The following is a 25710-nucleotide window of genomic DNA, read 5'->3' as shown; positions in this document are numbered from 1 at the left end:
TGCGCCTGTTCAGAGTCCTATAGTCCACACACATCTGTACCTTCCCATTCTTCTTCCGGACCACTACTATTGGGGACGCATAGGGGCTTCGGGACTCGGTGATGATCCCAGCTTCCTTCAACTTACACAAATGCTGCCGATTGTCCTCCACCTCTGCAGGTGCCAGTCTCCATGACCTCTCTCTAAATGGGATGTCCTCAGTCACCCAGATAGTGTGACGAGTGCTGTTGGAACAACCCACATCAAACTTGTCAGTGGAAAAGACACCTTCCAGCTTCAACATTTTCTCTACTAATCTCCTCTTCCAACTCACAGAAACCAGGGAGTCCCCGAAGTTGAATGACTCAGTGGTCAACTTTCCTCCTTTTTCCAAAAGTTTCTCCCCGGCTTGTCTCAGAAGGACACTAGACATTACCGTCACCGTGAACAGATGTGGCGGGGCATCCCCCGCTTGAAGGTGACCTCCCTCTTCGTAGGGTTCCTGACAATCACTGCCATCCTGCTCACCTGTACAACCAAAGCTTCTGTAGTTTGGGCCTCACCGGTACTCCAGCTCCCCCTGGTGGTCTTCCAGAGTGTCCACTAAGAGGGCTTCGCCCTCAGGCACTCTGGGAAATTCAGGGGTCCCTATCACTCTCGCTATTTCCCCGGGCCGTACTACTGTTGGCTTTGACTGGGTGAACCACACAGTCCCTCGTCTAAATTTGGTATCTGGCCTAATGCAGCCTAATTTCTTCAAAAGCAGTTTGAAACACTGGGTGCACGGACAATGTTCCCAGAAAGCTCTCTCCAGCCTTCTCCTTGCAGGCCCCCATGACCTCTTCACAAGAGGGGAGTTGGTCCCCACCAGAATTGAAATGCCGCCCTTCTCAATGGTGTCCGGACAATCCAGCACTAATGTATCAATGACCTCAGACACTCCCACATCGGTCTCCTAGAACTCCAGCTTCACTGACAAATAACCGTCATATAGATAATTACTAGCACTCAGCCCCCAGACTTCCAGTGCCCTGAATGGTGTCAATAGTAAACGCTTCATATACTGGTTGTAAAACGAACGGTTCAACATTGTGACCTGCGACCCAGTGTCGAGTATGGCTTTAGCATAAATATCCTCTATCCATAGCGACACACTGGAGCGTGGTCCCACTAAGCCTTCAGGAATTGAGCCTTTAGCTTTCCGGGGTTCCTTGACACATTGCTGGAAATGTGTTCCCCCAGAGACACCAAGCCATTCTCTCACTGGGTCTCCTCTAAGTTTTCCCAACGACTCTCTGCATAGGTACCCAGAGGCTCACTCTCCTTCTCGCGTGACACCGGCTGCTGGCAGCCCTCCGCATTGTTAGTCCTTTTATCCCCCCATCAGCTCCATCATATAGGGGCATTACACCCACTGATAACAGCCGAGGCATCTCAGTTCTCAACTCTGCCACAATTTCCCCTACCACAGTTTCTTTACTATTTATAGTTCCTGATGTTTACAGTTTTCAGATTCTGTTTACAGTTGCTGTTCTATAGATTTGCTAGGTATGCCTGTAGAAAATTAATCTTGGGGTTGCAGGCAGTGACTCGTATGTACTCTGATAATAAATTTTACTTTGGACTTTTGAACTTTGAAGGCGTATAGAAATCAGTTCTCTCAGAGAGCTGTGAATCTCTGGAAAATTTTGCCACAGTGAGTGGTGGGGGCCAGATCTTTAGAAGGATTTAATTTAAGATGGAAATTGGTAAATATTTACAAGATTGTGGATTTGAGTGTTCTGGGTAGTGGGACAGAACAGAAGTTGAGGCCAGCATAAAGTTAAAAAAGATCTTTATTTATTTGTCACATGCGCATCAAAACATCACAACATACAGTGAATTGTGTCGTTTTGCATCAACGACCAACACAATTCAAGGATTGTGTTGGAGGCAGCCCACAGTGCCACCATGCTTCTGGCACCAACATAGCATACCCACAAAATACAGTAGATCATCCTTAATCATATTAAACAGCAGGGCAGGTGGCACACTCCTGTTCCTTTATTACTGTGTCTTCAAATGATCCATTCCTCCATTCTGACCTCCTGTACATTCCAGATTCCGAATTCTGGTTTTACATCCTGTTATTTAAGCCAGAAGTTTTGAAATTGCTCACTCAGGCCACAGCATTTCCTTATCTTTCAGGCTTACTTCATAGCTCTTCATTAAACGTCACTTTTTAACCCAACATATTTCCCGTCTTTACTGTAGTGTATTTACTGAACAACATGGTAGCTTAGCAATTAGCACAATGCCTCTGCAGCTCGGGGTGCTCCAGATTCTGGAGTTCAATTCCAGCACCGTCTGTACATTCTCAGTGTGAACCGTGTGGGTTTCTACAGGCCGTCCAGTTTCCTGCCAAAGGCGTACTGGTTAGTCGGTTATTTGGTCATGTAAGTTGTCCTGTGATTAGGCTAGAGTTAAATAGATGGATTGCAGCTTGTCTAGCCAGTAGGTCCAGTTTTATGCTGTGTCTCAAAATAAAATGAAATAAATAATTAGTTTGGCCCCAGTGTTTGTCTGATTCTGCCACTTACATCATTGCCACATTTTCCCTCATGAAGAAGCACTTTATTCTTGATGAATGGCAGTAGAATTCAATAAACAATCTAACAAAACAATACCTTCAAAACGTAAAGTTTGAAGTGCCTTCAGATACTACCATTTGGCTGAGGAGAAGAACATAGTTTTTTCAGCTGGACCAAGTAATGAATGTAGATATTCATTAGCCAGTCAGAACTTCTTTAATAAGTCTTATCTTGGATTCACTATCACAATGAGTTCAATTTCAATGCATGTATGGTGAAGGTTGGTGAACATAACTTTATCTGCCTTACCAGCTGAACTATTGGCTTTACACTTTTCTGAAAGCATCAAATCTATAGTACTCACATAACAACTATTCAAAACACACAGGATTCACATCTTATCTTCAGATATGTTGCCACATAAATGTGGCAAATCAGTACACAATCAGTATTGTAACTGTCATATAATATTCTAACACTGACAATTCAACTGGAGTAGCAACATGACCCAAAGTAAATTACAGGAATTATTTGCATTTCTTAGTATCAAGATGTTGGTGGCCATTATTCTCTCTCTCTCTTTGGGCACTGGTGTTTAGGGCTGCAATGAAGGTCTTCTGTCTCTGGTGGTGTGTGGTGAACTAGATATACCTGTCTGACTGCTCCTGTGGCTCCTCCCACAGACCCCTGTATAAAGGCGACTGTGGGCTGTTGCCCTGCCTCATTCCCCAGGATGTAGTGTTGTTCATTCTTCCAGTCAATAAAAGCCGATATCTTGCTTCCTACGTCTCAGCGTGAGTTATTGATGGTGCATCATGGTGTTCAGGGCTTCAGTTGGCTTCCTCTCAGTTTTCACTACTGTCAGTCATGCAAGTCCCGGGTGGAGACTCAGGAATTCCATCGCACTTCATTGCTGTTTCCATAAGAGTTTTGTTGGTCCAGACAGCGTTGTTAACCCTGAGCTGATCGCCTGAACCCAAAGGATTAGCAGACTACTTTTTGTCTGGCCTCTACCCTTTGACCTGTTTGGCATGGGGGAACTTACCAAGAGCATGAAGTCCTGACTCCAGCCAGCATAGTCTCTGGGTTACTGAGTCACACAAGCCTCCAGACCACTACAGGGTGTGGTCCGCTTAGAAAGGTGGCCATTATTGAGATGTCAGTTATGGCAGAAAACAGTGTCTGACCTGAAGCTGCCGAAAATGCCAGGATACTAATGTCTATTCCTTTTTCTTTCTTCCCAAATCTTTCTACACTCTCTTCTGATATGTTTAAACTGGAGGTCTAAGACAAACAACTTACTGTTCCTAACTTCTTAGTTGATGTGATGGCACTAGATGTTCTTGGACAAGTAATCACAGGCATGGGCCATGGATCTGGAGTTCAAATTCATCCATGGCTACTGCAGAATTTAAATTCAAATAATTAAATTAGCACTGTTAATAGATGCTGCTTCACAACCGCAGTGCCCCAGGTCCAGTCATGAGGTGTGGAGTTTGCCTACCCTCCCTGAGACAAGGTAGATTTCCTCTGGGTGCTCCAGGATCCCCTCACATCCCAAAGATTTGCAGGCTGATGGGTTATTTAACCCATGTGTGTAGAATCTTAGGATGTGATAATGTGGGAGGAATAAGATGGTTTACAGTCGGATCAGTGTAAAAATGAGTGGATTTGTTGGTCCAAAGGGTTTATTTCCATACTGTATGTCTCTATAGCTCTCTAATTATGACTAATTCTTGAATTAATAATAACTACCAAGCTACAGGACTTTAAAAATCCCACCTCATTTAGAAAAGGAAATTTGTTGTCCTTATCAGGTCTGCCTTATAAGTAACTCCAGATTCACCACGTAATAGCATAAGTACTTAATAGCAGCTTAGTCTTCATGAGTTTCTGTTTTAAACATCTTAAGCTCAATTACTTCTTCAGATTAGGTGCATTTATGAATGGTTTAACTAGTTGTGTCTATGTCCTATGAACAAAAATGGCACTTTATTTTTCTTGGTGTCTAACCAGCAAAACCTGTCCTGTGGAGAAACAGAAAGGAAACGAAGATAGTAAAGATCACTATCTCTTGATTTATCACATGTAGCCATCAACTCACAGATTACAACAATCCATAACTAACAATGACCAAGAAATGAAATATCCACACTAACTGACATCTGGAATGTGTGTTTGTCCTCAGAACACTGGAAAAGGATATAGCAGCTAATTCATAGCTGAATTTTAGTGCTGAGCACCAGAACCAGAAAAGGACCACAAAATGCCAACTTACTGAGTGATGTCTACCTACGATATAAAATGCTACATTTCTACTATTCTTTCATTCAACTAATGGAAAATAGATCTTTTTTTTCTGGTTGGCAGGATGTACCTAGTGTATAGTCTCAGGGATACCATATTTGCATATTTTATATTCTACCCCTCAATTACTTATGGAGCAGTAGACTGCATGCTCACCTAATTTGCAAATGCCATGAAAATAGGCGAGTGAGGATGGGGAGTGTGTGAAGAGACTAGGACAGGTTGTAATGAGGATACTTACAGCATATACAAAGATTGAATCATTGGTTAAAACTTTGAATATGGAAGTTAATGTGGGCAAGTGTGAGTTCATACATTTTGGTAAGAAGAATCTAAAAGCAGACTGTTGTTGAATTGGAGAAAGAATGCAGTTCAATTAACTATAGAGGAGTCTATGGGATTTGTTTATGAATATAGAAAAGGTTAGCAGAGAAGTGTAACAAAGTTAAGGGTAAAAGGTGAAATATTTAAGGGGAAACTGAGAGTGTTCACTCAGAGGATGATGAGAGTGTGGAGCAAGCTGTTAATGGAAGTGATGGATGTAGGTTTGATTTCAACATTTAAGAGATATTTGAATAGGTGCAAGAATGGGAGGGGTATGTTGAGCTGTGGTCCTGGTGTGGGTCGATGGGACTGGGCAGAATTGCAGTTCAGCAAGGACTAGATGGGCTGAAGGGCCAGCTCTGTGCTGCAGTGCTTTATGACTCACTGATGCTAAGTGGCATATTGGTGTTTACCGCAAAAAGACTGGATTTGGTCTCCTTTCCTAAAGAAAAAGTAGATATATTGCATTGGGGGTAATCCTAAAAAGATTCACCAGGCTGATTCCTGTGATAAGAGGAATGTTGCTATTACAAACAGATACAAAAATTTAGATCTATAATCTTTACAAATAGAAGAATGAAAATAATCTCATTGAAAGATCATGAGGGGACTTGACATGCTAGATATCAAATGGTTTCACCAGTGGGATAATCTTGAATGAGGGGATTATGGTCTTGAAATTGAAGAGTCATCATTACAAACTGAGGTGAGCTGCAAACCTTCACACAGAGTAGTGAATCACTGGAATGCCTAGCCTACATGGGAAGCTGGACCACTGGGCGCAGTTAAAGAGGAAACAGGTAATTTAATTTTAAGTGAAGGAATTGGGGGCTATAGGGAATGGGTGCAGAAGTGGAGTGGCTTGGGTAGATCATCCATGATTAGTTTTAATAGTAGCTTGGTTTCAGGCCGCTGAGTGGTTTACACCTTTTCTTACAGAAATGTCTCAATAATTTGCAGTGCAGTACTTCTATAGCATTTATTCATGAGGAATGAATGGTACCTACCTGCAGCCATTCTCAGAGCAATTGGGTGGGAGGAGCTAGAAGAGAAGGCTCCAGAGGTTTTTGTACACCTAGGTGACTTCTTCCAGTTTGTCTACGAAACAGCTTATTCTTCTTTTTACCCTTCTATTCTCCTGTCTTTCTTTTCTTTCCAAGGTGGCTGGAGTCCTGTTGGAGACTGTGATCTACAGCTGCAGCTCAAACTATGGTTCTCCGCAGTCTGAGTGGAATCTCAGACTGGCTATCCGGCCCGGCATTTCACTATCTCCGGGTGCGGCGTGGAAGAGATGAGCCTTTGGGATGTGGACGATCTGGTTCCTTGCCAATATCACTGACAGAAGTGTTGTGGAGACTGAAACATCGAGACAGCACTCAGTGTGCGCTGCTATCAGAAGAGGGCCCCTGTACTTGATTGATCCTCTCTCTCTCTCTCTCTCTCGTGTTGATGATGAGTGAAAACCTGTAGGTCCATGAGTTGGGGGGCTTGGAGAAGTGATGTGGAAGATTGTAACATTGGAACAGCGAGCTACTGCTCCCCCTAGATGGAAGCCATGCTAAAGCCATCCTCGACACCGGGTCACAGGTCAAGTTGTTGTACAGTTCGTTTTACCACCGGTATTTGAAGCATTTACCCTTGACAACATATCCGTGGCAGGAGAATGGTGGAAAGTTTTCAGGGTATCTTCTTTGACTAGGGGGGCAGATAAATTGCTTGCGGTGCCAGGGGGATCTGTCATGGGGATCAGCTCCTCCCGCAGTTGTTCATCTGATCCGAGAGGTGTCGGGAAACTTAGAGGAGGCCCAGTGGGGGAGTGGCTTGGGGTCTCTGGGGGAGCACATTCCCAGCAATGTAACCCCCTGGTAAGTCTCAGGCTGGCTCAGCTTGCTTCCGTCTAGGGGGAGCAGCCTTTGGCCCCACCAAACTGGGTAATCAGCTTGTGTAGTTGCTGTGTGATGTCCCCAACACGCCAAATAATAGACAGTACACCAAATGCGATTAAATGAATTCACTTCATAGATCTTACTGGAACTATGTACTTAATAGAGATACAATATAAAAGGAAAAGTAAGGCGCCAAACTTATCAAAGTCCAACCACTTCATGCACAATCATTGGAGCTCAATTAACAAAGTCTTCTGGCCACCATTCGATCCCCTCAGACCTCCTCGACTCTTAGCTCAGGACCACCGGAAGTGATCAACCAAGCACCCCCCGGCACGCCTGTCTTTGTCTCCTCTCCTCGCCGAAAACTCTAGCCTCGGACCCCCACTCGGGGCCCGTTCCATCGTCCAGCTTACAGTATCACCTTCTGTCTCTCTCACCCCCTCGCGCCGACTCCCCAAAAGCCCGCCAACAATAGCCTACAGACTCAGGAGAGAGAATAACATCTATCCCAAACAAGCTTCGAGGGAAAGCACTCTCTCACCAGTTAGCATAACAAAGAAGCATTCTTACTTTTAACAAGACAAAGAAGCCATTTTGATTAACATACGCAGTAACATAAAGAAGAAACCCCTTACACAATTTATGGGATTTCTTGTTTCGTGGATGTCTGTGAAGAGTAAGTAATTCAGGTTGTATACTGTATACATTCTCTGATATTGAATTGAACCAATTGAACCAACTGAACCACATGAACTATTTGAATTAGTCTGCTGAAGGGAAAGTTTTTGCACTTAAATAATGCTCAAAGCATTCAATGGTCCTTACATTTTGCCCTATATATTGAACATAGATAATGTTCTTCACTTAATATTTCAGAAATATTTGAATAATCTTGTAAATATGTTGCTGATTAAGCATTCTTTGTTGGTTTCAATAATTCAGTACTGGTTATATGTAAAAAATAAGTGAATAGCATAGGTCATGACACTACTGTGTGATATGCACATGCCCACACTTAAAGTAAACACGAAATTAGACTTACATTTCAGACTCCCGTATCTTCCTTTGAATCAGTTAAATGTTTTGAAGGAACAAAACATAATACTGGTGATGAGGTAATTAAAACAAACCTGTGACGGTTAGCAACTTGTTGAAATGCAGCAAGGAATGGTTGTGTTTTTTTTAAAAAAAGCAGCGCAGCATATGCTTCTTCGCAATGGAAGGCACAAGCAAGTTTTAAAATACGGCAGAAAATGGAAGAATTCATGGTTCATAATCAGTAAATACCAGGTGATAATAATCATAAAAAAGCAAGCAGAAATGGCTGGCTACATTGGATAGATAGATGCATTTGATTGCTCAACGGGTAACTGTCTCATGTATACTGAGCTAATTGAACAGCATTTTGAAGAAAATGCAATAGCCAATGAGAAACAGGTATGAATTTTTCTGAGTGCATTGCTTTTAAGGGTATACAGTTTACTTCAGAAGTTTAACCAGCAGAAATGAGCTTTGCTGATATTGTGAACGTAATGCAGAAACATTTAAAATTGAAATGATTGTTGAGTGCAGAACTCCTTGGGTTTCTTAAGCAGGATCAAAAGGAAGGGGAGTCCATTTGAGTGTATGCGGCTGAATTGAAGAGATTGTCTGAGCATTGTCATGTCAGTGATTGGCTTAATGATGTTCTGAGAGATCGTCTAGTTTGTGGAATTTTACAAGAAGGCATTCAAGAAGCACAACTTCCATTTAAAAGGTCATTTGAAATTGCTGTATCAATGGAAACAGCAGACACAGACACAAGTGAGTTGCAGACAGGAATGAAAGTGAATATGAACGAAATTGCAATGTCTAAACAGAAACCGGCCTGCCTGAACAAATTGTGTCACCATTGTGGCAGGGGCTCGCACATTCCATATCAATGCAAGTTTAAAGGTGAATCTTGCTGAAAAAGCAACCAAGTAGGACACGTACAAAGAGAATTTTGGGCAGGCAAAGATAAATGTACTGAAGAGGGGAAAAAAAGATAAAAATAAAACTCAAGTTGCAGTTTTAAAAAGAGCACTAATCTGATGAAGAAATCTGATAATACTGGGAGTGATACAGGATGTTTAACCTTGAGATATATAATGTGAAAACTAACGAGAGTCAGGCAATATTGCTAACACCAGAAGTGAACAGAAACTTAATTAAAATGGAATTGGACACTAGCTCAGCTGTTCCAATTATTCCACAAAATGAGTTTGAATAGCATCCCAAAGATACTGAAATGCAGCCTGCAGATATCCAGCTGAGAGCTTATAGTGGAGAAAAGGTAATTCATAACATCAAAATACATCAACCAACATGCCACACTGACCTTGTGTGTGGTAAAAACAGGAGGACCAGCATTGTGGGGGTGTGATTGGCTGAGAAAACTACAATCTGATTGGAGATCCATCCACTATTTGCATGCAAAATCCCCTGCAATGAAGCCAACTGAAAGTGAATTAGGGAAGATACTGGATGATGCAACAACTGTCTCCTTGCTGTGGCCCATCAGAGGGTAAACAGGTGCTGGTGCCAAGCTCGGTGTCTCTGGTTGGAAAGCATATTGACCAAGGAAGGACTATGCTGCTCAGAGGGATCATGAAAATGATGAAAGCAGTGGTTTGACTACAACAATTTTGGTAGGCAACATATCTGAGAAAGCTTCTGATATGTTAATGAGGCAGTTACTTGTAAAATATGACTTGGTTTTAAGCAGGAAGTGAGTTCAAGGAGCTTCAAGCAAGTTGCACGCAGTCAGGTTTTGTGAGTATAAAGAACCAGAATATACTCTGCATGCATTGTTTATTGCATGAACTTCAACTGGGAGACAAAACTGCTGCTTATAAAAGTAGATGCAAAGACCAAATATGAATAGAAAGCCCAAAAGGGAAGAGTGAATGGATATATGAAAACAGAGGATTCATCAGATGATGTTGTGGATGAGGAAATCAAGAAAAGAGATCAGATTGTAAAGGCAGCAATAGAAGGATTAGTAAGAAAATACTCCAGAGATTTAAATGCACCTTTCCAAGAGCAAGATGCACAAACTAGAAGAAAAAGGAAGGAGAAAAAAAGTGTCCAAAGCTGATAGAACCACTTCCTGCAGTCTCAGAATCAACTCCTACAATGACCATGGAGAGGCCCCAGATCCTGAGATTGTTTTCACAGGCAAAAGTCTCACATGCCAAGCATAGTGACCTCTCTTGTCAGAAAATACATTATCCCACAAGAGTAAGAAATCCTCCACAATGATTAAATTTTGAGGCTTGAATGGGACAATTTAAAAATTTCTTTGCTGTGAATATCTATATAGTAGTTGTATTATATAATGTACTGTGTATATAATTGAGATCCATTCTATATTGAGTTGGAGTTTATAGCTGAGCAGGGAGGAATGTTGTGCATGTAATATTTCAGTAATATTGTGACTGTTGATTAATCCTTCAGAATCGGAATCAGGTTTATTATCACTGGCACGTAGCATGAAATTTGTTAACTTAGCAGCAGCAGTTCAATGTAATACATAATATAGGAGAAAACAAAATAAAATAATAATAATAAATAAATAAATCAATTACAGTATACGTATATTAAATAGATTAGAAATTGTGCAAAAACAGAAATGATATATATTAAAAAAGTGAGGTAGTGTCCAAGTGTTCAATGTCTACTCAGGAATCAGATGGCAGAGAGGAAGAAGCTGTTCCTGAATCGCTGAGTGTGTGCCTTCAGGCTTCTGTACCTCCTGCCTGATGGTAGCAGTGAAAAAAGGGGATGCCTTGGGTGCTAGAGGTCCTTACTAATGGATGCTGCCTTTCTGAGACACTGCTCCTTGAAGATGTCTTTGTTTGTTTAAATAATTAATTATTCATTATATGTATAAATAAGTGAATTGCATATATCATGACATCACCACATGATATGTGTGAGCCTCGCTTAAAAAAACATGATTTAGACTCACTTTTCATGCTCCTGAGTCTTTTTTTTTTGAATTAGTTTAAAGTTTTGAAGTTACAAAACATAACAGATAACTTTTCAAATTTAGTGGATATCATGAGTTACCTTGCACAATATCCCTAACCAGTTCTGTTGTCCCCTTTAGAACCATACAACACCAGGTCTGTACATGCCAGTCATATCCAATGTTCAAGCGTGAACGAGTGGCTCTGCAGGAGGCAACATCAATTCAGGAATAACAATCTGCGTATAAGAATGTTCATTTATACTGTACATTCCCGCAACAGCATTATCTTACAAATCGTATGGTTCTGTTTGTTAATTATGTCACATAGACAAGAACGATGCTATTTCTAGTTCTAGAAACACATTTCAAACACCATAGTTCAGCAAGTGTTTCGCTTGAATAACTTGAACAAATCTGTCAAAAAAGCTTGGATGAACATGAATCACAAGCTCAAGTACGGGCTCATATGGTGATAACTTTGAGAAGCATTCTATTATATTTCAGAATTTTGCTGGCACAAGACACAATGAGACATTTAATCTACCCCACAGTTCAACTACTAGAGCATCTGACTGTGTTGTACAATTAATCAGGCAACTCAGGCTGCAGTGATGTGAAACCTAGGACACAGTTCCATTGGTCTCAGCAGAATTTTTGGGAGCATTTATAAGGTACAAACATCTGTAATACATATTGTATCACTGTGCCATAGAGTACAAGTGCTGTGAAGAATCCAGTTAAATTCCATTGGGTTACGATTTTCCAAAGCGCATCGTTAATGTTTCATATTTAAATTAGGGTTGTTTTGCTACATTGAAAACCCCTGTGCAAACTTTCATTCTTGTATGAAGCTTTTCATGATGCAGCTGTTACTTGAAATTCCAAGGCATTGACACAAACTCTACCTCGATATACACTCGCTGTATTATAGGTATTTAGTTTTCAATATAAAGAAGTAGCTTAGAAAAAAAGTTCCTTGGTTGTCCGTGCTATCATCTGATAGAGGTTGCCATTGTCCTTCAATCCACCACGTGTTCAATTACTGTCAACAACATATCAACTGTTCCTGGGAACTGTATTTCCTGAGATTAACACTGATCATTGTAGAATGGATGTTTTGGAAGCTTATATTTCATCTGCCTTTCTGACAGAGAGCAATAATAGCTTTTCTCTTTGCAGTGAAGGTGAATGAGAGGTGATTTGATAGAGGTGTACAAGATGGTAAGCAGCACAAATTGAGTGGACAGAAATTGCCAGAAACTTTTTTCCCCAGGTTATCATGAGGGGTGATTAGAGCAAAGTATGGGGGGAGTCGGAGGTAAGATTTTTACACAGAGAAACGTGGCTGTGTGCAACACATTGCCAGGGAGGTAGTAGAAGCAGATACATCAGGGACATCTAAGAGACTACAGCACTGAAGCAAGCTGTTCAGCCCATCTAGTCTGTGCAGAACCGTTAATCTGCCTCATCCCATTGACCTGCACCCAGACCATAGCCCTCCATATGCCATTCATCCGTGTACCTACCCAAATTTATCTTCAACGCTGAAAATTAACCCTACATCTCCCACATGAGCTTGCAGCTCATTCCACTCTCTCACCACCCTCTGAGTGATGTTGCCCCTTATGTTCCCTTTAAATATTTCACCTTTCACTCTTAATCCATGACCTCTAGTTGTAGTCTCACCCTGTCAGTGAAAAAAGCCTGTTGCATTTGCCTTATCTATTCCACTCAGAAATTTGTATATCTCTATCAAATCTCCCTCAATCTTCTACGTTCTAGGAAATAAAGTCCCAACCTATTCAACCTTACCCTGTAACTCCGCTCCTCAAGTCCCAGCAACATCCTTGCAAGTTTTCCCTGTACTCTTTCAATCTTATTTACATTTTTCCTGTAGATGGGTGACTGAAATGACACACAATATTCCAAGTTAGGCCTCAAAAATGTTAAAGTTCAAAATTCAAAGTACATTTATTATCAAAATATTATTTTATGTAACCTTGATATTCATTTTCTCACAGACATCTACAAAACACAGAAACACAGTAGAGACAATTAAAAAAGAAGACCATCAAATTTGCAGGGAAAATAAGACAGAAGCCATGCAAGCAATAAAAATAAGCAAATGGGATTCAGAACTGAAGTTCACAAAAGTGAGTCCGCACTGTGATAGTTGCAGTCCACAGCCACAGTTCAGTGCAGAGATGAGTAAAGCTTCACAGAGCAGCGAGCTGAAGATCAGTGCAGAGATGAGTAAGCTTCACGGAGCAGCGAGCGGAAGATCAGTGCAGAGATGAGTAAGCTTCACAGAGCAGCGAGCTGAAGATCAGTGCAGAGATGAGTAAAGCTTCACAGAGCAGCGAGCTGAAGATCAGTGCAGAGATGAGTAAGCTTCACAGAGCAGCGAGCTGAAGATCAGTGCAGAGATGAGTAAAGCTTCACAGAGCAGCGAGCTGAAGATCAGTGCAGAGATGAGTAAAGCTCACGGAGCAGCGAGCTGAAGATCAGTGCAGAGTCGAGTAAAGCTTCATGGAGCAGCGAGCTGAAGATCAGTGCAGAGATGAGTAAAACTCACGGAGCAGCGAGCTGAAGATCAGTGCAGAGATGAGTAAAACTCACGGAGCAGCGATCTGAAGATCAGTGCAGAGATGAGTAAGCTTCACAGAGCAGTGAGCTGAAGATCAGTGCAGAGATGAGTAAAGCTTCACAGAGCAGTGAGCTGAAGGTCAGTGCAGAGATGAGTAAAGCTCACGGAGCAGCGAGCTGAAGATCAGTGCAGAGATGAGTAAAACTCATGGAGCAGCGAGCTGAAGATCAGTGCAGAGGTGAGTAAAGCTTCATGGAGCAGCGAGCTGAAGATCAGTGCAGAGATGAGTAAAGCTCATGGAGCAGCGAGCTGAAGATCAGTGCAGAGGTGAGTAAAGCTTCATGGAGCAGCGAGCTGAAGATCAGTGCAGAGATGAGTAAAGCTCACGGAGCAGCGAGCTGAAGATCAGTGCAGAGTTGAGTAAAGCTCACGGAGCAGCGAGCTGAAAATCAGTGCAGAGATGAGTAAAGCTCATGGAGCAGCGAGCTGAAGATCAGTGCAGAGTTGAGTAAAGCTCACGGAGCAGCGAGCTGAAGATCAGTGCAGAGATGAGTAAAGCTCACGGAGCAGCGAGCTGAAGATCAGTGCAGAGATGAGTAAAGCTCACGGAGCAGCGATCTGAAGATCAGTGCAGAGATGAGTAAGCTTCACGGAGCAGCGAGCTGAAGATCAGTGCAGAGATGAGTAAAACTCATGGAGCAGCGAGCTGAAGATCAGTGCAGAGATGAGTAAAACTCACGGAGCAGCGAGCTGAAGATCAGTGCAGAGATGAGTAAAGCTCACGGAGCAGCAATCTGAAGATCAGTGCAGAGATGAGTAAGCTTCACGGAGCAGCGAGCTGAAGATCAGTGCAGAGATGAGTAAAACTCATGGAGCAGCGAGCTGAAGATCAGTGCAGAGATGAGTAAAGCTCACGGAGCAGCGAGCTGAAGATCAGTGCAGAGATGAGTAAAGCTCATGGAGCAGCGAGCTGAAGATCAGTGCAGAGTCGAGTAAAGCTTCACGGAGCAGCGAGCTGAAGATCAGTGCAGAGATGAGTAAAGCTCATGGAGCAGCGAGCTGAAGATCAGTGCAGAGATGAGTAAAGCTCACGGAGCAGCGAGCTGAAGATCAGTGCAGAGATGAGTAAAGCTCATGGAGCAGCGAGCTGAAGATCAGTGCAGAGTTGAGTAAAGCTCACGGAGCAGCGAGCTGAAGATCAGTGCAGAGATGAGTAAAGCTCACGGAGCAGCGAGCTGAAGATCAGTGCAGAGATGAGTAAAACTCACGGAGCAGCGAGCTGAAGATCAGTGCAGAGATGAGTAAAGCTCACGGAGCAGCGAGCTGAAGATCAGTGCAGAGATGAGTAAGCTTCACGGAGCAGCGAGCTGAAGATCAGTGCAGAGATGAGTAAAGCTCATGGAGCAGCGAGCTGAAGATCAGTGCAGAGATGAGTAAAGCTCACGGAGCAGCGAGCTGAAGATCAGTGCAGAGTTGAGTAAAGCTCACGGAGCAGCGAGCTGAAGATCAGTGCAGAGATGAGTAAAGCTCATGGAGCAGCGAGCTGAAGATCAGTGCAGAGATGAGTAAAACTCATGGAGCAGCGAGCTGAAGATCAGTGCAGAGATGAGTAAAACTCATGGAGCAGCGAGCTGAAGATCAGTGCAGAGATGAGTAAAGCTCACGGAGCAGCGAGCTGAAGATCAGTGCAGAGTCGAGTAAAGCTTCACGAAGCAGCGATCTGAAGATCAGTGCAGAGATGAGTAAAGCTCATGGAGCAGCGATCTGAAGATCAGTGCAGAGATGAGTAAGCTTCACGGAGCAGCGAGCTGAAGATCAGTGCAGAGATGAGTAAAGCTCATGGAGCAGCGAGCTGAAGATCAGTGCAGAGATGAGTAAAGCTCACGGAGCAGCGAGCTGAAGATCAGTGCAGAGATGAGTAAAGCTCATGGAGCAGCGAGCTGAAGATCAGTGCAGAGGTGAGTAAAGCTTCACGGAGCAGCGAGCTGAAGATCAGTGCAGAGATGAGTAAAGCTCATGGAGCAGCGAGCTGAAGATCAGTGCAGAGATGAGTAAAGCTCATGGAGCAGCGAGCTGAAGATCAGTGCAGAGGTGAGTAAAGCTTCACGGAGCAGCGAGCTGAAGATCAGTGCAGAGATGAGTAAAGCTCATGGAGCAGCGAGCTGAAGATCAGTGCAGAGTTGAGTAAAGCTCACGGAGCAGCGAGCTGAAGATCAGTGCAGAGATGAGTAAAGCTCACGGAGCAGCGAGCTGAAGATCAGTGCAGAGATGAGTAAAGCTCATGGAGCAGTGAGCTGAAGATCAGTGCAGAGATGAGTAAAGCTCATGGAGCAGCGAGCTGAAGATCAGTGCAGAGATGAGTAAAGCTCATGGAGCAGCGAGCTGAAGATCAGTGCAGAGATGAGTAAGCTTCACGGAGCAGCGAGCTGAAGATCAGTGCAGAGGTGAGTAAAGCTCATGGAGCAGCGAGCTGAAGATCAGTGCAGAGGTGAGTAAAGCTCACGGAGCAGCGAGCTGAAGATCAGTGCAGAGATGAGTAAAGCTCAGGGAGCAGCGAGCTGAAGATCAGTGCAGAGATGAGTAAAGCTCATGGAGCAGCGAGCTGAAGATCAGTGCAGAGTTGAGTAAAGCTCACGGAGCAGCGAGCTGAAGATCAGTGCAGAGATGAGTAAGCTTCACGGAGCAGCGAGCTGAAGATCAGTGCAGAGATGAGTAAGCTTCACAGAGCAGCGAGCTGAAGATCAGTGCAGAGATGAGTAAAGCTTCACAGAGCAGCGAGCTGAAGATCAGTGCAGAGATGAGTAAAGCTCACGGAGCAGCGAGCTGAAGATCAGTGCAGAGTCGAGTAAAGCTTCATGGAGCAGCGAGCTGAAGATCAGTGCAGAGATGAGTAAAACTCACGGAGCAGCGAGCTGAAGATCAGTGCAGAGATGAGTAAAGCTCACGGAGCAGCGATCTGAAGATCAGTGCAGAGATGAGTAAGCTTCACAGAGCAGTGAGCTGAAGATCAGTGCAGAGATGAGTAAAGCTTCACAGAGCAGTGAGCTGAAGGTCAGTGCAGAGATGAGTAAAGCTCACGGAGCAGCGAGCTGAAGATCAGTGCAGAGTCGAGTAAAGCTTCATGGAGCAGCGAGCTGAAGATCAGTGCAGAGATGAGTAAAGCTCACGGAGCAGCGAGCTGAAGATCAGTGCAGAGATGAGTAAAGCTCACGGAGCAGCGAGCTGAAGATCAGTGCAGAGATGAGTAAAGCTCATGGAGCAGCGAGCTGAAGATCAGTGCAGAGTTGAGTAAAGCTCACGGAGCAGCGAGCTGAAAATCAGTGCAGAGATGAGTAAAGCTCATGGAGCAGCGAGCTGAAGATCAGTGCAGAGTTGAGTAAAGCTCACGGAGCAGCGAGCTGAAGATCAGTGCAGAGATGAGTAAAGCTCACGGAGCAGCGAGCTGAAGATCAGTGCAGAGATGAGTAAAGCTAACGGAGCAGCGATCTGAAGATCAGTGCAGAGATGAGTAAGCTTCACGGAGCAGCGAGCTGAAGATCAGTGCAGAGATGAGTAAAACTCATGGAGCAGCGAGCTGAAGATCAGTGCAGAGATGAGTAAAACTCACGGAGCAGCGAGCTGAAGATCAGTGCAGAGATGAGTAAAGCTCACGGAGCAGCAATCTGAAGATCAGTGCAGAGATGAGTAAGCTTCACGGAGCAGCGAGCTGAAGATCAGTGCAGAGATGAGTAAAACTCATGGAGCAGCGAGCTGAAGATCAGTGCAGAGATGAGTAAAACTCACGGAGCAGCGAGCTGAAGATCAGTGCAGAGATGAGTAAAGCTCACGGAGCAGCAATCTGAAGATCAGTGCAGAGATGAGTAAGCTTCTCGGAGCAGCGAGCTGAAGATCAGTGCAGAGATGAGTAAAACTCATGGAGCAGCGAGCTGAAGATCAGTGCAGAGATGAGTAAAGCTCACGGAGCAGCGAGCTGAAGATCAGTGCAGAGATGAGTAAAGCTCATGGAGCAGCGAGCTGAAGATCAGTGCAGAGTCGAGTACAGCTTCACGGAGCAGCGAGCTGAAGATCAGTGCAGAGATGAGTAAAGCTCATGGAGCAGCGAGCTGAAGATCAGTGCAGAGATGAGTAAAGCTCACGGAGCAGCGAGCTGAAGATCAGTGCAGAGATGAGTAAAGCTCATGGAGCAGCGAGCTGAAGATCAGTGCAGAGTTGAGTAAAGCTCACGGAGCAGCGAGCTGAAGATCAGTGCAGAGATGAGTAAAGCTCACGGAGCAGCGAGCTGAAGATCAGTGCAGAGATGAGTAAAACTCACGGAGCAGCGAGCTGAAGATCAGTGCAGAGATGAGTAAAGCTCATGGAGCAGCGAGCTGAAGATCAGTGCAGAGATGAGTAAAGCTCACGGAGCAGCGAGCTGAAGATCAGTGCAGAGATGAGTAAGCTTCACGGAGCAGCGAGCTGAAGATCAGTGCAGAGATGAGTAAAGCTCATGGAGCAGCGAGCTGAAGATCAGTGCAGAGATGAGTAAAGCTCACGGAGCAGCGAGCTGAAGATCAGTGCAGAGTTGAGTAAAGCTCACGGAGCAGCGAGCTGAAGATCAGTGCAGAGATGAGTAAAGCTCATGGAGCAGCGAGCTGAAGATCAGTGCAGAGATGAGTAAAACTCATGGAGCAGCGAGCTGAAGATCAGTGCAGAGATGAGTAAAACTCATGGAGCAGCGAGCTGAAGATCAGTGCAGAGATGAGTAAAGCTCACGGAGCAGCGAGCTGAAGATCAGTGCAGAGTCGAGTAAAGCTTCACGAAGCAGTGAGCTGAAGATCAGTGCAGAGATGAGTAAAGCTCATGGAGCAGCGATCTGAAGATCAGTGCAGAGATGAGTAAGCTTCACGGAGCAGCGAGCTGAAGATCAGTGCAGAGATGAGTAAGCTTCACGGAGCAGCGAGCTGAAGATCAGTGCAGAGATGAGTAAGCTTCATGGAGCAGCGAGCTGAAGATCAGTGCAGAGTCGAGTAAAGCTTCATGGAGCAGCAAGCTGAAGGTCAGTGCAGAGATGAGTAAAGCTCACGGAGCAGCGAGCTGAAGATCAGTGCAGAGATGAGTAAAGCTCACGGAGCAGCGAGCTGAAGATCAGTGCAGAGATGAGTAAAGCTCATGGAGCAGCGAGCTGAAGATCAGTGCAGAGATGAGTAAGCTTCACGGAGCAGCGAGCTGAAGATCAGTGCAGAGATGAGTAAGCTTCATGGAGCAGCGAGCTGAAGATCAGTGCAGAGTCGAGTAAAGCTTCACGGAGCAGCGAGCTGAAGATCAGTGCAGAGATGAGTAAGCTTCACGGAGCAATGAGCTGAAGATCAGTGCAGCGATGAGTAAAGCTTCACGGAGCAGCGAGCTGAAGATCAGTGCAGAGATGAGTAAAGATCACGGAGCAGTGAGCTGAAGATCAGTGCAGAGATGAGTAAAGCTCATGGAGCAGCGAGCTGAAGATCAGTGCAGAGTTGAGTAAAGCTCACGGAGCAGCGAGCTGAAGATCAGTGCAGAGATGAGTAAGCTTCACGGAGCAGCGAGCTGAAGATCAGTGCAGAGATGTGTAAAGCTCATGGAGCAGCGAGCTGAAGATCAGTGCAGAGATGAGTAAAGCTCACGGAGCAGCGAGCTGAAGATCAGTGCAGAGATGAGTAAAGCTCATGGAGCAGCGAGCTGAAGATCAGTGCAGAGATGAGTAAAGCTCATGGAGCAGCGAGCTGAAGATCAGTGCAGAGGTGAGTAAAGCTTCACGGAGCAGCGAGCTGAAGATCAGTGCAGAGATGAGTAAAGCTCATGGAGCAGCGAGCTGAAGATCACTGCAGAGTCGAGTAAAGCTTCATGGAGCAGCGAGCTGAAGATCAGTGCAGAGATGAGTAAAGCTCACGGAGCAGCGAGCTGAAGATCAGTGCAGAGATGAGTAAAGCTCACGGAGCAGCGAGCTGAAGATCAGTGCAGAGATGAGTAAAGCTCATGGAGCAGCGAGCTGAAGATCAGTGCAGAGTTGAGTAAAGCTCACGGAGCAGCGAGCTGAAAATCAGTGCAGAGATGAGTAAAGCTCATGGAGCAGCAAGCTGAAGATCAGTGCAGAGTTGAGTAAAGCTCACGGAGCAGCGAGCTGAAGATCAGTGCAGAGATGAGTAAAGCTCACGGAGCAGCGAGCTGAAGATCAGTGCAGAGATGAGTAAAGCTCACGGAGCAGCGATCTGAAGATCAGTGCAGAGATGAGTAAGCTTCACGGAGCAGCGAGCTGAAGATCAGTGCAGAGATGAGTAAAACTCATGGAGCAGCGAGCTGAAGATCAGTGCAGAGATGAGTAAAACTCACGGAGCAGCGAGCTGAAGATCAGTGCAGAGATGAGTAAAGCTCACGGAGCAGCAATCTGAAGATCAGTGCAGAGATGAGTAAGCTTCTCGGAGCAGCGAGCTGAAGATCAGTGCAGAGATGAGTAAGCTTCATGGAGCAGCGAGCTGAAGATCAGTGCAGAGTCGAGTAAAGCTTCACGGAGCAGCGAGCTGAAGATCAGTGCAGAGATGAGTAAGCTTCACGGAGCAATGAGCTGAAGATCAGTGCAGCGATGAGTAAAGCTTCACGGAGCAGCGAGCTGAAGATCAGTGCAGAGATGAGTAAAGATCACGGAGCAGTGAGCTGAAGATCAGTGCAGAGATGAGTAAAGCTCATGGAGCAGCGAGCTGAAGATCAGTGCAGAGTTGAGTAAAGCTCACGGAGCAGCGAGCTGAAGATCAGTGCAGAGATGAGTAAGCTTCACGGAGCAGCGAGCTGAAGATCAGTGCAGAGATGTGTAAAGCTCATGGAGCAGCGAGCTGAAGATCAGTGCAGAGATGAGTAAAGCTCACGGAGCAGCGAGCTGAAGATCAGTGCAGAGATGAGTAAAGCTCATGGAGCAGCGAGCTGAAGATCAGTGCAGAGATGAGTAAAGCTCATGGAGCAGCGAGCTGAAGATCAGTGCAGAGGTGAGTAAAGCTTCACGGAGCAGCGAGCTGAAGATCAGTGCAGAGATGAGTAAAGCTCATGGAGCAGCGAGCTGAAGATCACTGCAGAGTCGAGTAAAGCTTCATGGAGCAGCGAGCTGAAGATCAGTGCAGAGATGAGTAAAGCTCACGGAGCAGCGAGCTGAAGATCAGTGCAGAGATGAGTAAAGCTCACGGAGCAGCGAGCTGAAGATCAGTGCAGAGATGAGTAAAGCTCATGGAGCAGCGAGCTGAAGATCAGTGCAGAGTTGAGTAAAGCTCACGGAGCAGCGAGCTGAAAATCAGTGCAGAGATGAGTAAAGCTCATGGAGCAGCAAGCTGAAGATCAGTGCAGAGTTGAGTAAAGCTCACGGAGCAGCGAGCTGAAGATCAGTGCAGAGATGAGTAAAGCTCACGGAGCAGCGAGCTGAAGATCAGTGCAGAGATGAGTAAAGCTCACGGAGCAGCGATCTGAAGATCAGTGCAGAGATGAGTAAGCTTCACGGAGCAGCGAGCTGAAGATCAGTGCAGAGATGAGTAAAACTCATGGAGCAGCGAGCTGAAGATCAGTGCAGAGATGAGTAAAACTCACGGAGCAGCGAGCTGAAGATCAGTGCAGAGATGAGTAAAGCTCACGGAGCAGCAATCTGAAGATCAGTGCAGAGATGAGTAAGCTTCTCGGAGCAGCGAGCTGAAGATCAGTGCAGAGATGAGTAAAGCTCATGGAGCAGCGAGCTGAAGATCAGTGCAGAGTTGAGTAAAGCTCACGGAGCAGCGAGCTGAAGATCAGTGCAGAGATGAGTAAAGCTCACGGAGCAGCGAGCTGAAGATCAGTGCAGAGATGAGTAAAGCTCACGGAGCAGCGATCTGAAGATCAGTGCAGAGATGAGTAAGCTTCACGTAGCAGCGAGCTGAAGATCAGTGCAGAGATGAGTAAAACTCATGGAGCAGCGAGCTGAAGATCAGTGCAGAGATGAGTAAAACTCACGGAGCAGCGAGCTGAAGATCAGTGCAGAGATGAGTAAAGCTCACGGAGCAGCAATCTGAAGATCAGTGCAGAGATGAGTAAGCTTCTCGGAGCAGCGAGCTGAAGATCAGTGCAGAGATGAGTAAAACTCATGGAGCAGCGAGCTGAAGATCAGTGCAGAGATGAGTAAAGCTCACGGAGCAGCGAGCTGAAGATCAGTGCAGAGATGAGTAAAGCTCATGGAGCAGCGAGCTGAAGATCAGTGCAGAGTCGAGTAAAGCTTCACGGAGCAGCGAGCTGAAGATCAGTGCAGAGATGAGTAAAGCTCATGGAGCAGCGAGCTGAAGATCAGTGCAGAGATGAGTAAAGCTCACGGAGCAGCGAGCTGAAGATCAGTGCAGAGATGAGTAAAGCTCATGGAGCAGCGAGCTGAAGATCAGTGCAGAGTTGAGTAAAGCTCACGGAGCAGCGAGCTGAAGATCAGTGCAGAGATGAGTAAAGCTCACGGAGCAGCGAGCTGAAGATCAGTGCAGAGATGAGTAAAACTCACGGAGCAGCGAGCTGAAGATCAGTGCAGAGATGAGTAAAGCTCATGGAGCAGCGAGCTGAAGATCATTGCAGAGATGAGTAAAGCTCACGGAGCAGCGAGCTGAAGATCAGTGCAGAGATGAGTAAGCTTCACGGAGCAGCGAGCTGAAGATCAGTGCAGAGATGAGTAAAGCTCATGGAGCAGCGAGCTGAAGATCAGTGCAGAGATGAGTAAAGCTCACGGAGCAGCGAGCTGAAGATCAGTGCAGAGATGAGTAAAGCTCACGGAGCAGCGAGCTGAAGATCAGTGCAGAGATGAGTAAAACTCATGGAGCAGCGAGCTGAAGATCAGTGCAGAGATGAGTAAAACTCATGGAGCAGCGAGCTGAAGATCAGTGCAGAGATGAGTAAAGCTCACGGAGCAGCGAGCTGAAGATCAGTGCAGAGTCGAGTAAAGCTTCACGAAGCAGTGAGCTGAAGATCAGTGCAGAGATGAGTAAAGCTCATGGAGCAGCGATCTGAAGATCAGTGCAGAGATGAGTAAGCTTCACGGAGCAGCGAGCTGAAGATCAGTGCAGAGATGAGTAAGCTTCACGGAGCAGCGAGCTGAAGATCAGTGCAGAGATGAGTAAGCTTCATGGAGCAGCGAGCTGAAGATCAGTGCAGAGTCGAGTAAAGCTTCATGGAGCAGCAAGCTGAAGGTCAGTGCAGAGATGAGTAAAGCTCACGGAGCAGCGAGCTGAAGATCAGTGCAGAGATGAGTAAAGCTCACGGAGCAGCGAGCTGAAGATCAGTGCAGAGATGAGTAAAGCTCATGGAGCAGCGAGCTGAAGATCAGTGCAGAGATGAGTAAGCTTCACGGAGCAGCGAGCTGAAGATCAGTGCAGAGATGAGTAAGCTTCATGGAGCAGCGAGCTGAAGATCAGTGCAGAGTCGAGTAAAGCTTCACGGAGCAGCGAGCTGAAGATCAGTGCAGAGATGAGTAAGCTTCACGGAGCAACGAGCTGAAGATCAGTGCAGCGATGAGTAAAGCTTCACGGAGCAGCGAGCTGAAGATCAGTGCAGAGATGAGTAAAGATCACGGAGCAGTGAGCTGAAGATCAGTGCAGAGATGAGTAAAGCTCATGGAGCAGCGAGCTGAAGATCAGTGCAGAGTTGAGTAAAGCTCACGGAGCAGCGAGCTGAAGATCAGTGCAGAGATGAGTAAGCTTCACGGAGCAGCGAGCTGAAGATCAGTGCAGAGATGTGTAAAGCTCATGGAGCAGCGAGCTGAAGATCAGTGCAGAGATGAGTAAAGCTCACGGAGCAGCGAGCTGAAGATCAGTGCAGAGATGAGTAAAGCTCATGGAGCAGCGAGCTGAAGATCAGTGCAGAGTTGAGTAAAGCTCATGGAGCAGCGAGCTGAAGATCAGTGCAGAGGTGAGTAAAGCTTCACGGAGCAGCGAGCTGAAGATCAGTGCAGAGATGAGTAAAGCTCATGGAGCAGCGAGCTGAAGATCAGTGCAGAGTTGAGTAAAGCTCACGGAGCAGCGAGCTGAAGATCAGTGCAGAGATGAGTAAAGCTCACGGAGCAGCGAGCTGAAGATCAGTGCAGAGATGAGTAAAGCTCATGGAGCAGCGAGCTGAAGATCAGTGCAGAGATGAGTAAAGCTCATGGAGCAGCGAGCTGAAGATCAGTGCATAGATGAGTAAAGCTCATGGAGCAGCGAGCTGAAGATCAGTGCAGAGATGAGTAAGCTTCACGGAGCAGCGAGCTGAAGATCAGTGCAGAGGTGAGTAAAGCTCATGGAGCAGCGAGCTGAAGATCAGTGCAGAGGTGAGTAAAGCTCACGGAGCAGCGAGCTGAAGATCAGTGCAGAGATGAGTAAAGCTCAGGGAGCAGCGAGCTGAAGATCAGTGCAGAGATGAGTAAAGCTCATGGAGCAGCGAGCTGAAGATCAGTGCAGAGTTGAGTAAAGCTCACGGAGCAGCGAGCTGAAGATCAGTGCAGAGATGAGTAAGCTTCACGGAGCAGCGAGCTGAAGATCAGTGCAGAGATGTGTAAAGCTCATGGAGCAGCGAGCTGAAGATCAGTGCAGAGATGAGTAAAGCTCACGGAGCAGCGAGCTGAAGATCAGTGCAGAGATGAGTAAATCTCACGGAGCAGCGAGCTGAAGATCAGTGCAGAGATGAGTAAAGCTCACGGAGCAGCGAGCTGAAGATCAGTGCAGAGATGAGTAAAGCTCACGGAGCAGCGAGCTGAAGATCAGTGCAGAGATGAGTAAATCTCACGGAGCAGCGAGCTGAAGATCAGTGCAGAGATGAGTAAAACTCACGGAGCAGCGAGCTGAAGATCAGTGCAGAGATTAGTAAAACTCACGGAGCAGCGAGCTGAAGATCAGTGCAGAGATGAGTAAAGCTCATGGAGCAGCGAGCTGAAGATCAGTGCAGAGATGAGTAAAGCTCACGGAGCAGCGAGCTGAAGATCAGTGCAGAGATGAGTAAAGCTCACGGAGCAGCGAGCTGAAGATCAGTGCAGAGATGAGTAAACCTCACGGAGCAGCGAGCTGAAGATCAGTGCAGAGATGAGTAAAGCTCACGGAGCAGCGAGCTGAAGATCAGTGCAGAGATGAGTAAAGCTCACGGAGCAGCGAGCTGAAGATCAGTGCAGAGATGAGTAAAGCTCACGGAGCAGCGAGCTGAAGATCAGTGCAGAGATGAGTAAAACTCACGGAGCAGCGAGCTGAAGATCAGTGCAGAGATGAGTAAAGCTCACGGAGCAGCGAGCTGAAGATCAGTGCAGAGATGAGTAAAGCTCACGGAGCAGCGAGCTGAAGATCAGTGCAGAGATGAGTAAAGCTCACGGAGCAGCGAGCTGAAGATCAGTGCAGAGATGAGTAAAGCTCACGGAGCAGCGAGCTGAAGATCAGTGCAGAGATGAGTAAAGCTCAAGGAGCAGCGAGCTGAAGATCAGTGCAGAGATGAGTAAAGCTCACGGAGCAGCGAGCTGAAGATCAGTGCAGAGATGAGTAAAGCTCACGGAGCAGCGAGCTGAAGATCAGTGCAGAGATGTGTAAAGCTCATGGAGCAGCGAGCTGAAGATCAGTGCAGAGTCGAGTAAAGCTCATGGAGCAGCTATTGAATCGGCGCATCCTTTGCCTCCAGCTGGGGCACCCTGACCTTTTTCAATCTTAAATTGGTCTGGTGCTTAAATATTTTAAACCTCAGGTCATTCCTTGCTCTTGGACTGGGGTCCCTGCTGCTTCAATATGCTCTCAGACCAATGCCACACCACCTCAGTTTGGCACAGACACAACTTTTCCAATTTGACTTGGCGCTTGAATCGATCAAACATCGGGTCTTTCCTTGCTCTCTGGCCTGGGTCCAGGCCCCACCGTCTTGACTCTGCATCATGTCTGCTCTCCTTACCTTAGTTTTGCTGAATAAAGTTGCCTCGAGTACGCACCATCCATTCCCCACTCTCTGGCTCAGACCCCACCCCTCGATTCAACCCGTACACACCACACCACAACCATTCTGCACCTTCGAGACTTCAACTCCCACCTCAAAAATGCCAGGTTGTATAGGCGGTTCAAAAGC

The sequence above is a fragment of the Hemitrygon akajei genome, chromosome 2 (genome assembly GCF_048418815.1).
Source record: "Hemitrygon akajei chromosome 2, sHemAka1.3, whole genome shotgun sequence".
Taxonomy (NCBI): domain Eukaryota; kingdom Metazoa; phylum Chordata; class Chondrichthyes; order Myliobatiformes; family Dasyatidae; genus Hemitrygon; species Hemitrygon akajei.
The sequence above is the reverse complement of the archived record's forward strand: the minus strand, read 5'-3'. Positions refer to the sequence as shown.